This window comes from Pocillopora verrucosa, chromosome 5, assembly GCF_036669915.1.
Source record: "Pocillopora verrucosa isolate sample1 chromosome 5, ASM3666991v2, whole genome shotgun sequence".
Classification (NCBI taxonomy): Eukaryota; Metazoa; Cnidaria; class Anthozoa; order Scleractinia; family Pocilloporidae; genus Pocillopora; species Pocillopora verrucosa.
The window spans coordinates 15683808-15694190 of NC_089316.1; the positions used below are offsets into that span (position 1 = coordinate 15683808).

The 10383-nt window shown below is 37.1% G+C and overlaps 1 pseudogene; it reads right to left on the reverse strand.

The window, feature by feature from the left end:
* Positions 1-7984: 7984 nt before the first annotated feature.
* Positions 7985-10123, reverse strand: LOC136280883 (uncharacterized; annotated as a pseudogene).
* Between the last annotated feature and the right edge of the window lie 260 nt (positions 10124-10383).

The following is a 10383-nucleotide window of genomic DNA, read 5'->3' on the forward strand; positions in this document are numbered from 1 at the left end:
CTCTGCACTCGTCTGATGTCGCTGTTACCGTGGATATATCTTAAATTCCTAATTTTTTGTATAATAGGGCCCTAGATAATTAACTCCAGCCCCGACTCCCTCCCCAAAACGTTAAAAACAACAATGAAACGAGAACAAAAATTGGTAGCATACTGCATACGCTTGTCTTTTGTGAAGACACAAGATTTCTAGAAAGCATTTTCGTGTGTTTTGTTTCTCCTGAACTACATTATTTTAAGGAAGACAGAGCAAAAGCCGTTAATAAAAGCTATCCGCTGATTTTTTCAAGTTCCTCTTCTACTTCATGATCGATAAGTCATGAAAAAAATATTTATTTTCCTCTATAAACCTTTTTTCGCTTTCTTCATTATACAGGTGCTTGAAAATTCAAAGTTTCATATTCGAGTTTACATGATTGTCTTTAGTTATTTAGACCGATGATCATAGAAAGAGGAAATTTATGCTAATTTCCATTAGGACACGCCATGGTTGTCGGTTTTTTACTTAGTCTTTGCTAGTTGCTGTTACCTTAACTCTTTTTGTATCAGCTAAAGAGAATAAAGGAGAAATAAGGTTGCTCTCATCCGTGAATCGAAGGATAAAACTTTCTTCGCCGTCTGCGACTCACCTTTTCTATAATTCAATAATGCATTCTAGGCTACTATCATGAAAAATGAGACAAATTCCGTGCCTGCTTCGAGGTAACGGTTTTCTGTTTCTACCCCGCATGCATGGCATAAGTTTAAGTTGATAACCAGCCCTCATCAGTGGACTCAACTTCCAAAATCGACCTGTTTTTTTGTGAACGCAACCGTTTTATGATAATAAATTAAAGAAAAAAGCTTACAGCTGTCAGTTCTATGTGGAAATTAAAGCAAATGACGCAAATGGATGATAACCGCTTCGCTCGATGGAGAGAATTGGGTCTCTTAAGAATAATTATTTACTATGTTTACATGTTATCATACGTATCAGACACCGAAATCAGTCCTTAGAACAATATTATAAAAATTTAGCGTGTGGATATCTCCCACCATCAGGTGCTTTTAAACTACTAAAAACTCCATTTATTCTCATGGAATCTGACGACCGTCTTTTTGCATATCGTGTCTATAACAGACGCATTCTCTCTTGGTATAAACATATCTAAGAGGGCTATGACAACCTGTTTTCCTTGTTTTTCAAAATTGTCTGTAGTCAAAAATTGCGTCTGTGAATAGTGTTCTTTTTGGATTTTTTACCTTCCAATTCTTGAAAGGGATTATGAAATAAAGTGGGGCATTCCTAATCTCAGCCACGTTGCGTTAAAATAATGATAAGGTTAACTAATATCAGAAGAAAACTTCGAGTCATTACATTCTGATATTATTTATCAATTCAATGATGCACAACGGTCGCGGTGGTGGTGGTCGTTTATCAGAAATAAGTTAAATTCCTTTTCCCCGACAAGTTCAAGCTTGATCGATGATTGTGCGAGATTCTCCAAGTTTTCTTTACTTTGTTTCCTGACCCTGAGTTTAGTTAGGAACATATTTACTTTTATATCTAAGTAAGAAAGTGGTTTGAGTTTCACGATCAAGCTTTAGGTAATTTCTTACGTTAGTGACGGTTGATTTACATGTCCTCACATGTTCTCGAGGTTCCAAGGTCTTTAACACACGGTAACACACTGACAGTGAGGCCTTCTTTGGTATATGCATTCTTCTAATTGCGGATAAGCTTCAAGGTAAACAAGGATGTTTATGGGGATAATGGGGAATTTAATTATTTATTAGGTCTAATTACCACTATTCCTACTCTAACCATTATTGTCTTCCAGATGTGCCTTAGCGTTTAATCATGAAGCACAATAGATGAGTGAGTGTTGAACACGGGAAAGGAAATTCCATATCTACAGGGAACCATCTATTTTTTTGTTTATTATATAAACACCATATGCATTTACTGACAAAAATAAATTCAACAAACTACCTTGGATTGAGAAAAGAAAACACACTTTGCACCAAATCATCCATCTTAAAAAAGAAAACAAAAAAAAGGAGTTTATCGAAGATTATTTTCTAAACAATTTGCTAAAACTGTTTTTTCATGAGGGCTTTTTATGAACGAACAAAATACTTCGATCCCTTCCCTCTGAGTAGCATCTACATCTGGATATGTAAATCCTTATAACGTCCATTTAAAAACTGCAGGTACCTGACGCAAATGACAAAGGATTCGCGGAAGGAATATAAATTTCTTTTTCAAACAAATGTTAAGGGGAAGCAAACTGATCATTAAAGTTCACAGAATGCGAACATTTACAGGACTACTACGACTTTGAGATAACGTACAGTAGAAAATAGGAGTAGGATCTAAATTTCCAACACACCAGGTTCATCACTAAATGTTTCTTAAACCCGAAAGCTAACTACTGTATCAAAAGTTAAAAAAAATGTGACGGAAAATTGAAACAGATCGAGTTATCAAAATCTACTTACGAACAAAAACTTAAATCAAGATTAAAAAGAAATTGAAAAGAAATGAAAGTAGACCAGCATATACTCTGGCTTCTTTATTTCATCTCTTTATGATTGTGATGAATAGCATAAAATCGTGCAAGGCATTCTCATGAATTCTCCAGAACGATATTATTTTAGCGGAGATGGGACAAAATCCGTAAAGAGAAGCGATCTGTCAATCTTTTTAAAGTGTCTTATCTAAGTCATAGTGGAGAAGTTATAAAAAAAATATACATATTTGCTGCACTAAATGTTTGGTCCTGAGGGAAACAGTTAGTTTTTTTTTCCTTCGAGTCGAGGTAATTTATGCTAATACGCAATGAGACGTACCATTGTTTCCTGACATCACGCAGCAGATTAAAAATGTTTTTACTGATAAATTTAGTGACGTGATAAATCGACCCTTCCGGGAAGATAAATAAATTTGAAATTTGAACGTTATACATCTCAGATGGAGAGTAGTCAAGTTATCATTTCTTTTTTAATTGTTTACAGATGCCACCTGTTATGTACACCCAGCATAAATGAGGTTCTTTCCAGAAATAACACGGCAAAAACTATTTCTTCCTCTGTAAAAAGTTTTGATCTTGGCATTTGAAGTCGACGAAAAAGATTAAGAGGCATCTTTCCAAATCAAAGTTATTATTGATAAATGGCAAACGAGCGAACGTTGCAACGCCATAAATTTTCAAACTAGAGAAACTTTACAAGTTGTACGCAACATTTATGCAAATTTTTTCCAATAATCTAACCATACTGGGTCATTAAGTTTTTGGTGAAATTTTTGAAGAGAGTATATTAAACTAGTCCTTAGAGACTTTTGCGTCAATAGCTTTCTTTAGAACTTATAAAATACTATTTCATGTTCCAGCAATGTTCTAAGGTAAAACAAAATTCTCTGAGATGGTTGAGAGCGGTAAAAATCTACCTCCTTTCGATGAAAAGACATCAAATTCCGTTTAGTAAACTACAATGGAAGTTAACTTAACAGTGTAATACGTGCATGTTATTGAGAGAAGAGAGTTGGGAATGTAAGATTTTTGAATTGACTTAATTGGTAGTTGTCGAAGTTGTTTGTGTTTTGCATCTTATATCCAACTTTCTGAGTAGGATGCATTTAAAAATCTTCGTTAAATACTCTTTAATTTTACAAAAATGAGTTCCAGTCATGGGTGGATGTTGAACGTGGCTGTTTTCCTTATTTGGTTTATTTTGTAACGTTTATTCTTTCTGTATCAGCGAAGAGAATGAAAGTGATATATGAAATAAGATTGCACTAATAAATGAATCGACGATGGAAAATGATTGACAGTTTTCCAGTCACCTTTACCGAACGTCAAGCAAGTCAATTCAAGATTACGGTCTTCTATTTCTACCCTGCACGTGTGCTAAAAGTTTTAAGTCGATCACCAGCTCCCAGCAGTGGACTAAGCAGCCCAAACCGACCTATTGTTATGAAGGAAAGCATATCGTGAAAATACATCAAACAAAGCTCTCAGCAGCTGTCAGTTCTATGTGGAAATTAGCGCAAATGACGCAAATAGTTGTTTTCCCCTGTGCTCAATAAAAAGGAATAAGGTCTCTTAGGGAATATCATTTCATATTCTTAGGATAACAGAAACTTAAACCTTCAAGTTCTATTGAACGTTTTGATCCAAATACTTTCAAAATGTGAAAGATCAAAAAATGCATCCCGCGCAAAAAAGATAAACACATCGCAAAATTTATCGCGTTTGAATTTATCGACGTATAATTATTTTACTGCCAACTTTGGTAATAATAAACATGAAATTAATAGGAAAGTCATAATCCTGTTTCAATTGTTCTGAAATTTGTCATCAAAGTTTTTGGAGTTACATTAATAACTGCGATCGACATTTTTCGTGAAAAATGTGTTCGAAGCCCTTAAAAAAACATTCAAAACAAAAAAAAAATCAGAATAAGGCAGTTTTAAATTTATGTGGCGATATGATCTATAATATTGTAGACGGGCTATCGAAACTGCTCTGTGATCCGCTACCATATCTGAAAACAAAGAAAAACGATTTGATTACAACATATGCGAAGCGGGGAACGACAACCGTGCACTATCTGAAATTGATATGTGATAGACGTTGTGCCACAATGTCATTCGTTTATTTTTTAAATGTTTGAGTTATTAATCTGGATAGGAAAGGATATTGAATGACGGAAAGTGAATGAAAAATCGTGCACCGCCCGACCCATTATTTTCGTTGCGGACAGCGTGGTTTCAAGACCTTTCGTCCTTCAGTTCGCGAAAAAGTTTTTTGTCGAATTATTACTCTTTAAGTTTTAAAGAAAGAAATATGTTGGTGTTAATTTTGTGTTGCTATTTATATTGCTATTTACCATAATTCAGTCCATCTTCGCCGTGGCCAGAGGCTCCCAATGCTGTTTGCCCTTTGCCTTCTTCTCAGCTCTTCCCAGCTGACTCCTCTCTCCCCCATCTCTTTTTTGAATTTCAAGGTGTAAGATTAATAGCAGATTTTATTACGACAATGTCCTATACTCACGGCTTTTTCTAACTGAACGACCTTTTTTTTCAATTCACCCGTGATACTTACCTGCGAAAATTTGTCGCGACAATTTACTCGTTACACATGACCCACGAATATTTGCCACTCCTTTTCCTGTAAAACTTGAATTTAAAAATAAAAACAAAAGAAATAATGGGACCATTACTTTCTCTTGATGAAAGCAATTACCCTGTTGTTACGCTATTTGTTGACCTTTGTTACCCTGATAGTAGCAGTATGCAGGACGAGTGTCTGATATATGAACTTTAATATAGTATAGAAGTCTATAGTCATATAGAGTCTCTGTGGCTAAGTAGTAGAGCATCGGAACACGGAATCTGGAGGTCTGAGCTTCGATTTCTCGCGAAGGCTCAGAGTTTTTCTTCGTCCCACGCCCGAGACAAGATGAAAAAACAGCTTTCTTTATTCCTTTACCGAGCCTAAAATCTTACCATCTTTCTTTTTCTATTAACAAAACATGACGTTAACGACATTGCTGATCCTAGCAGTTTGCAGGACGCGTATCATGCATAACTTCGGAGTGGGCCTTACCCACCACAGTCTCCGTGGCTCAGTTGTAGAGCATCGGAGGGCGGATTCCGAAGATTTGAGGTCCGATTTCTTCCTTTATTTCTTTAGCGGGCTTGAAATCTAACCATCTTTCTTATCTTTTTTTTTTTACCCTGGGAGTATTTTCCAAATAAGTCAAAAGGTTTATGCATAAGGTGTTTTATGGAGAAGAAACCCAACTTTCTTATATTAGAGGGGAGATGTTTCTAAAGAAATTTTGGTGCGTGGATGGGAGAGTATCACAGGGTAATTTAGTTTTAGCAACTGAGTTAATAACGTAGATTGGAATCCGTAAAGAGTTTTAAAGCTGACGTTTAGAGCGTTCGCCCTTCGTCAGAGCGAGTAACTACGGACTAACGCTCGATTCGTCAGCTTTAGACTCTGTAAGGTGGCTAATTTAGGTTATCAACTCAGTTGATAATATTTAATTACCTTGTTGCCTCCCTTACTTTCTGCTGAGCATCATTTGGTTCTGGATATGAAAATCATTATGAAGTTCGTGGAAAACCTACGAGTACGACTGACAAAGTATTCTCGGAAATCAGTGTAAGTTTTGTTTTTCAGCGAGTGTTTAGGGCAGCAAATTGAACTTTAAAATTCAAAAAGGGCGAATGCTTGTAGGACTATTGCCAGTTTGAGATATCTTACATAAGAAAATAGAGGCAGAATTTGAATTTGAACTTGCCAGTTTCATTCTCAAATGTTCCGTGAATCCGGAGGCCAACCATTGTAGGAAAGGGTGCAAAGCGAAAATAAAAATAAACTGGCATATATTCAAGTTTCTTTATTTCATCTCTATATACTCAGGGTGCATATCGTCGCACAAGTCATTCTCATGAATTCTCAATTCCAAGCAAAGCCTTAACCAGGACAAGCATTATTTTCCTTCGTTCTTGAATCGAAGAGAAGAACGTCACTAAAGTTAGAGTATTTTTTTCCTGATGTCATAAGTACATGTATTTATAAATGATAATAGTAAACATATTTTTACACCGCCAAATCCACTAATTGTCCATGGTACTTTACGTTAAGATCATAGAAAAGCTAAAAGAAAGGGGGGAAAGAGAAAAAAAAATTATATATCTAAATAAATTTTAAAAAATTCTGAGTAATTAAGAGCGATGGTCAGGAAATATCGACCAAAATCTTAATTTCGTGGCAAGAGTTGAAAAATCGCTTTCTTTCGTTTTTTGTCCATAAATAGTTTTTAGGTGGATAAGATACCTGATGTGGATTGTTCCCGCCAAAAGCCTTTTATTTTTTAGAAAAATTAGAATATCGGTTTTTGTGGTCGGAGTCACAAAATTGGCTAATCATTTACGTGAAATTTGCATATATCAACTTGCCTCTCGTTCGCAAACAAAGTCGCACGGAGAAATTTGGACACTTTATTTCAACAGAATCACTGTTCTTCTTTTACTAGAAGATTCTTTTAGAGCAAAAGCGACACTCACCGAGCAGAAATTATTCAAAAATGAGGAATAGGTTTTATGGATAACAAAAACTCCGTTTTGTTATTGATTTTCGACGGCAATATTGCACATGTGGTACAACTCCAAATTAACTTCATTCTAGTTAAATCCCACATTTAGACATACATCTAAAACATACCTGGGAATTAGCTTGGGTTATTGAATGAAATCTCTATAAGGCGGTATCGAAGTTAAGGAATTTTCATGGTATGTCGGCGGTAATTGTGTAAACACTTCCAGTTTCGAAATCCATGAAAGTGGATATTTGATCCCCAAATACTCATTTTTCTTAATCCTTGTAAATTTTTACAGTTGCAAAGTTGCGTTTTTACTTAAAGAGTGAGATAGAAAAGCCAAACTGGGTGAATTTTAGCCATTTCTGAAACGCTAAACTCTATCGACCGGAGACTCCGCGTGACGAATTGTTTCGTGACTAAACGTGATATTGGGGAGTCGACCAGTCACGGAATCACAATATTAACACTGCATTTCTTGACGGCGTATGAGAACAGTGTAAGGTATAATTGAATGAGTAAAACAGCAAGTTTTGGAAAATATGGCTCTCAAAACTCGGTTGCCATGGTAACGTCAATGCTGACGTACAAGTTACGACGAATTTAAAATGTCCCCAGATGATTTTTAGGAAAAGCCGCTAGGTTTGGTGCTCAAAGCTTGAGCGGATTTGAAGTTATTCAACTTTTAAGCAAAGGGGGGCTTCAAACCCTTCCCGGTCTAAATAGGGTTAAGGGTGTGAATAAAATAGAAGAACGTATGGAATGCCACGAGTAAACGTAAAAGCTTAACCTCGCTCAACTTTTACGTTTACGAGCGACCTTTCAAGCATTGCCTCTATTTAAATTACGCGCCTAAAAGCTACGTGTGTATGCACGTGAAATTTACGCGACAGTGGGAATCCACCCTTATTCACCTACCTAGACGCGAGCAGTAACCAATTAGAGAGCACTCATGTAGTAGGCAGTCGAGTAACATTCATAATACACCTACGCCAGGCGCGCAACAAAATTATTTCCCTTTTTCACTTTCTTATTTTACCCTGAAATCAGTCTTGAGGTACCGCTTTGCCTCCTTTAAAGCTTCCTTTTGTGTTTTTGCCCATGTAAGACCCATTCCGTTTTCCCCGAGCTGGTGCACAACGTTCGCAAGATCTTCAAATGCCTGCGCACCAGAACAGCTTACGTAATCTAACCCTTGCAATGACTTGCGAGTCGAAGCGGAACAAACATGCAGAATTCTTAGCAGTGTACTGCGACTCATGGGTGTGAAATCATGCTCGGCAGAATATTTTTGGTACTGGCAAACGATTCGTTCAGGTATCATGTTCCGTACCACATTTGGAACTTGGATACCTCGTTAGTTGACAATGTTATTGTCTTGGCTCCGAATGGAAGATCTTGAATTACATGGGAGCTTGTGATAAAGTCTAGGAAATGCGCTAATTTTGCTTCAGGTATGAATGACTTCGTTTGTGCATTGGTAGGCACCAGTTTTCCACTGCCATGGACTACAGCATGCTGCTTGGCGACCTTAAACCGATAACTTGTTTTCACTGTTGAATTGTTGCCAAGCTAACCTTATCCGCCATTATAGACAATATCTGCCTGCAAGAATCCCTTTCGTTTGCATTTTTGTAGCAGTTTGCCAGCGTGTACATCAATTCTTTTTACAAACCACTAGAACAAGTGTGATTTCCAGTTTTATTTTGTTTTGAGGACATAATAGATTCCCAGAGAAGATCTGGATCATTAGGCGCCATTTCACCAAGAACAGCTGAAACTGCTTGCTTTGCTATGCGCTCATGCAGTCGTCTGGTCCTTCCACTGGCATCGTTCCAAGGTGTCTTTAGGGTGTACCTAATAGGACTAACGTCTCGACTTCTTAAGAAACTGTTAAGGTGGTCAATAGGTTCTTCCGACTTCATTCCTGTAGTGCTTGTCTCGGTTTCTTCTAGGAGGGTTGATGGTAAATATAATGACGATTCTTGCTCTAGTAAGTCATGTGCTACCACCGAACAAGGAGTACTTGCAGCAATTCAAAGGTTACACATCACGCCCTAGACAAGGACGCAAAATAAATATAACGTAAACTGTATTAAAAAAATTAATTGGGTACGTAATTGTTTCGGCCGCGACGAAAATTAGATACGTCATAGCTACTTAATTAGGTTAATCACCGTTAATAACATTAGTACGGCAAGCTTCCTCCCGAAGTCGACATCTGAGGCCATCGGGTATGTAAAATCTGTGGTTTGTTTTCTTTGAACTTTGTTCATATAACCTGATAAACTGTTTGTAATCATAGGTTTCGAAAGACTCATCAATAAACAACAGAAAGTCCTTTGAAACGTGGCTATTTTATACCGTTAACGCTTCGGTCGAGGAAACAGTAATTATCAAAGTTAACCAACACTTAGACAAAGATCAATAATCCCTCCTGATCTTTGTTGCCTTTATTATGGACCAAAAATAAGACCTTTTTTGCTGCCTTCATTTATGATAAAAAGTGCCTAATTTATTACATAAAATACCTTTCATTATGACAAATAAGTACGAACTTTAAAGCGAGTGGTAGAGGAACCCGGAGTGGTATATTGGAAACTCGAAGCGTTTTTCTGGCGGTATAAAGTGGAGGGATGCGTGTGTGTAGGTGGGGGCAAGTGGAAGCAAAAATGCAGTATTTTTTAAATGAACCCTTTATTCTTAAAAGAACAATTTGGCCTCAGCTTACCATCGCGGACTACGTGGTCTTTAACTTGTTGCCACTGCTTCAAGTTCTCAGATTTTGGTGAGAATAAAAATAGAAAATCCGCTGAATAAATTTAAACTGTGTGCAGACGCAAGGGCGACATAAAATGCACGGGGTATTAAACCTCTTCATTATCTGCGGAACTCAGGAAAAACTGACGTAGAAAGCACAAAATAAGCATATGGCATTGTTTTCTTGGATACCAGCACACAGTTTGAGGTCTACGAAATCGGTTAATTTGTGCTCTCTATCCTTATTCGTTACATTTTAAGGAAAGGCAGCAAGGAAACGGGGCCCGCTCATGCAGACTTTGTGATGATAAGGTCCCTATCCATTTTTTTTTTTATCTTTTTTGCCCCGCGGGCCTTGTTTGGTGCCACTGTTAATAACACTATTTCCATTGAGTGCCAGTTCAGAACTTACAGAAGTCTCAATGGTCTCAGTTTCCTCGTAAGAAAGGTTCTTGGTCTCCGGAAGCTTTGTGGGAAGCTCCCCTATTTTCTGCATGTCAAGATTAACCCGGCAGTTGCGACAAATACC